The sequence below is a fragment of the Lissotriton helveticus genome, chromosome 10 (genome assembly GCF_964261635.1).
Source record: "Lissotriton helveticus chromosome 10, aLisHel1.1, whole genome shotgun sequence".
Taxonomy (NCBI): domain Eukaryota; kingdom Metazoa; phylum Chordata; class Amphibia; order Caudata; family Salamandridae; genus Lissotriton; species Lissotriton helveticus.
In genome coordinates, this window is record NC_136071.1 from 552,279,238 (window position 1) to 552,284,185 (window position 4,948).

General features: G+C 44.1%; 1 non-coding gene across 1 annotated transcript; it reads left to right on the forward strand.

Annotated features, from left to right (window-relative positions):
- Window positions 1–4,662: 4,662 nt before the first annotated feature.
- TRNAT-CGU (transfer RNA threonine (anticodon CGU)) lies at window positions 4,663–4,734 on the forward strand. The gene has a single exon. It is a non-coding gene; the product is annotated as a tRNA-Thr (tRNA).
- Window positions 4,735–4,948: the final 214 nt, after the last annotated feature.

The following is a 4,948-nucleotide window of genomic DNA, read 5'->3' on the forward strand; positions in this document are numbered from 1 at the left end:
GGTAAATGCCAAGGACTGGCACCGGTGCACAGTATAATGGGCCGAATTATTTTCTGTCAGTAAACTTCTCTCGAACTACATCCCCAACTTTAGGAATCCAGCCAGAAGTTATGGGTTGCTTTTTCACTTCATTAGTAGCAGAAGGGTTGGCAATTTCATTTGAGTGCTCATCTCAGAAGTCTTGTAGTTCCTGTAGGACAGGGAAATATTTATTGATGTCAAAAGATGTGTCTGCAACCAGTGTGCCAGGGTTGTCCAAATGCAAGGCTCTACTACTCTTTGATACTCTAATTGTAAGAGAATTCCCCTCACTGGACGTTTTGGTTCATGTTTTAATGGATATTGTGGTTGCACTTGCAGGCTACACCTTATGGGTATAACCTGATAAGGCAAGTCCTTATCCCAGCCTATATAATTGCGATATAATGCCAGAGCTTGTGAAAGGGCCCATTCTGAGGCGTACCCTTGATTGCCAACTTAAGCAACAAGAACAGAGAAGAAAGGTATAATGCATCTTCTCCTTGTGGGACTTTTCTAACAAACCGAGGCGACCAATCTATTTCAGCCAAGAGAAGGTCATGCCACCCTCAATTTGGATGTCCAAATCACACAGTCTGCCAGGAGGGCTAATCCATTGACCTGGTGTTTCAATTTGCAATAAATTAATTATTTGCTTTTGAAACCAGAACTTCTTGAAGATTCTGGCAAACTATTGTGACCTCTGCTGCTCTGTCTAGCAGTGTCAATGCTCATGTCTTGTTCTGAAGAAACATTCTCAGATCTGTGGCATGTTTAGTAGAAATACCTATATTAGTATCAAAAGGCGAGTGAGGATTAGAGAGCGAATCCTTATCCCCTAGGTTTTATGTTAAATCAATGAGAATTAGTCTGTCAAGACGTGATGAGAAACTCAAAGCCATGAGTTGTTATGAGAAAGAAGAAATCTAGGGGCATATTATCAAGCAGGGCGATAGGCAATTATCGCCGCTTTAGCGGCCGTTTTCGGCCGCTAAGCGGCGATAATTCTATCGCACTATTATCAAGCTGTCGCTAACTGATGTTAGCGACAGCTTTTAGGCGATAGCGAGCGGTTTGCGGCCCACTTTGCATGTCAGCGATGTTTATCTCTAATGACATGCAAAGTGGGCGTACCCAACAGTTAGCGACTGAAAGTAGTCGCTAACGTCGCTATCGCCTATTAGCAAGGCAGGCGTAGCAATGGAAATATTCACGCTAAGCGCGAATATCTCCAAATACTAACACTTGCCCAGAACAGTTTTTAGCCATGTTATCCAATGGGAGGTGGATAACATGGCTAAGAGCATTTCGTCGCTAATGTGTGAATATAGCTGTATTCTCAGTGATATTCACGCATTTCGCCGCTATCGCTGGATATTTTAGCACAATGGAGAAAAACGTTGCTAATAGCATGTTTTCTCCGCTAACATATCCAGCGATAGGCAGCGATAAAAAAAAATGCGCTAAGCACATTTTGCAATAAATATTGCTATTCCTTGGTAATATGCCCCAAAGTTTCTTCACGAAGCCCTCACCAACTAGGTTGGTGGCATGCTTCATCATCGGGCCCACATGGTGACACCGAGTGTGTCCCTGGTGTGCTACAACGCCTGTGTTACAGCAGATCTGGTATACTTACTGAGTGTGCAGTGTGGGTGACGTGAAAGTGAGATTTAAAAACTGTCCAGTGGTCCCATTATCCGAAGTGATTCACTTTAATGTTTGGGCCTCTGGCAGCAGTAAAAACAAGGCAGCGGATGTAAGTAGAGTTGTATTTAGGGGACTCTTGCATTCTGTGAGTGGTCTACATGTTTCAGCCAGGCCTTTAATATAAACTGGCTTTCCTCAGGACCTAGAAACGTGAAAAGTGCGATCTATACTCACTCTTGTGTATAGATCAAAGTATGTGTGGCACACGCTAAGGTACCCTATATGCGAGGGGGAAGTTCCTTCTCAAAGCATTCCTGTACATACAAACATAAAGGACAAACAAACACACAGATAGGTAGTTTTTGGCACAGTGACTGAATCACATCAATAATTAATAGCAGTAGTGTTAGTGGTAAAAGCGATTAAATAACGGCACGGTGGAAACATCGTGGTAATATTGGGTGATAACTACCGGGATATGCGCTATTGTGTGTGGTAAAGCACATAATGAGGGAGAATAGTAAAAAGGAGAGGTATTTTCAAAATAGCGATTAGCTACGAGTGCCCCATGAGATTCAGGCAGAGGTACTGGCACTGTGGTGGGGAGGAAAAAGAAGGGGGCGTGGTCGCCCTTTGTAAAGACTGAAAGCAAAAGATCTTACCCTGTTCGGAGCGGGAGAGCTGTGCCTCGTGGTCTACTTACTACATGAATGCCCAAGACCTGTAGGAACACCTCTGTTGCTGCTTCGGATCTCCGTTGATAATGGAGCCGGCTCCAGAGTTATCACATCCAGCGGAATCCGAAACCTTCCCAGCAGTTCCAGGACTATGTGATAAACTGACCGAGAGAGGGAATCCAGCAGCTGTGATCCAAGATGTGAACCACCAGTATCCTTTTGATCCATTATCTGTTTCTGTTTTGTCATTTATGTGTAATGCATGGTCCCTTGAGTACCGGCACTTTTTTCTAGAAGAAAGAGAGTACCTGTACTCATGGGGATCTGACTTTAACCGAGGCAGCGCGCTCCCTTTATCCCTCAAGTTATACTACGGCAGCACCTTTCAAGCACTGCACAGAATCAATCACAGGAGCTCGTCACCAGGACCCAGCGTGAGCTGCTTTGTAAATCAGAGCAGGGGTGTGTCTGCTGAGTCATTTGCTTATCCAAAGATCTTTCACAGTGGGCGCTAAGAGGGGGCTGTAAAATCTAATGGGTGGCGGTGGGAGGCACTATTCAGGACATAACAAAAGAACGTATGGGAAGGCTTTTACAGTCACCACGCATCTGAATTGCTTTCTTGCACACTTCCACTTCCACACTCGCTGATTCCTATTTCATCGACCTTGGACAGACCTTAAGACCAATCAAAAATGTGGAGATTGGCACCTGGTTCCCCAGTACAGACGTTGTCAGATCTGGCCCTAATTCCGGTTTACAAATGTTCCAGGAGAGACTTGTTTATTTATTTTATGCGTTTTTATATAGCGCGGACTTTACCCGAAGGTGTCAGAGCTCTTCACAATAGGAACAGTAATGATACATGAGGAGGAAATTACAAGTGAACAAATTACAAAAGCAAACGTTAAGTTACACGAGGCAAAAGTGACAATTGTGAGAAAACAAAATACAAGAGGTAGCAAACGATACATTATAGGAGGAAAAATTGATATGTGTGTAGGTTACAAAAGCATACAAAGTACAAGTAGAGGTATAGTACTGCAATAAATGGCAGACACTCCAGCACAAAAACAAACGTTACATGAGGCAATGGTGGCACTTGCGCAAGTATCTAAATCAAACAAAATGTAAGAGGTAGCAAACAGTATGTTACAAGAGAAAAATGACGTGTGCATGTTACAAAAGAGTACCAGTACTGGACAGATGGCTCAGTGGGCTGTAGGCCACCGGTTCCATTTAAGGCAGGCTGAAGCAGCATTTAATCCTTAGGCGGTTGATAAAATACATGTAGATTTCGTGCATACAACCTTGGCACGGTCAAAAAGCTAACCTCGCCCCTTGTTCCCCCTTAGCCCCGCCCTAAACTCCGCCCACTGCTCCTTTTGGTGAGTACCTGCACTTATTTTTTTCCATTTAAAGCACTGCTTATGGGGAACTACTGTTTTGCTCAAGTGTCTCTTGTTGGCAGTTGCGGAAAAATTTTTTTCGTTTATAATAAAGGAGGAATGTAATGTGGCAAGCCACCAGGGGAGTTGACGTTCACACTCCAGCCTGACTTCACCCGTTTGATCTCGGCCGCAGTCAGTGTCGGATTGGGATCTCAATTAGATCGGGATCACAATTAGACCCGGGAACTCCCAAAGACAGTGGCCCATATACCAGAATCGTTAATTGTTTTGTAGTTTTACATAGTGTGAAATCGTTTTCCTATGAAATACAACCCTCAGTGTATATATACGAAAACGCTATAACGTGGTGCACAGTATATGTATACAACGCTTTTTACGTGGTGCACTTGTGAAGACAGGAATGGCCCTGACTGATTGGACTTAGTCCACCATAAAAAAAAGTCCCACTAATTGAATCGCCAACATGCCCATTGGCCCATGTCCGATTGCCTGCCTTGCCAATCCGAGCCTGAGCTGTGATAAATAAACGGGCGGGCGAGGCTGGGCAGGACCGTATCCCGTGTGTGTGTGTCAGCTCTACGCCCCTTCGCAGCGTGCCGTAGAATATAACAGTTACCAGTTTATGGCTCCATTTAGAGAGCGAAGACGGTTTTAGAAAGACAGGCGCATGCGCGCCTAAAGCAATTATTTTGACTGCACGCGATCCTGAGAGAGACCGGAAGCCCAGTCATAAAACAATTGTAAAACCAGCAATCGCGGTGCAGCTGGCGTTCAAGAACATCACCTAAAAAAAGCAAAAAAGAAATGTATAGAAGTAATACAATTAAATAAAAATAGGAGGCGTTCGTTGGATCCGAAATCAGGTCATAACAAAACGCCTAGAAGAAAGGCTCTTTCTATGTGGTGGCTCGGTGGCCAAGTGGTAAGGCGTCGGTCTCGTAAACCGAAGATCACGGGTTCGAACCCCGTTCGAGCCTCAATGTTGGATTTTATTCAGACAATTTAAAACGTGCTAAACAATCCCCTCTATATTTGCCAGGAAATTTGTGGAAGTCTAAGCCTTGTAAACCAGGTATGGTAGTTGAGGCTGGGAATAGTCTTGATTTAATAGACACCGTAAGGGCTATCGCAGCCGATTGGCCTTTAATATAAACGTCGGTGCCCACCTAAATAATTATAACAAGTGATTCT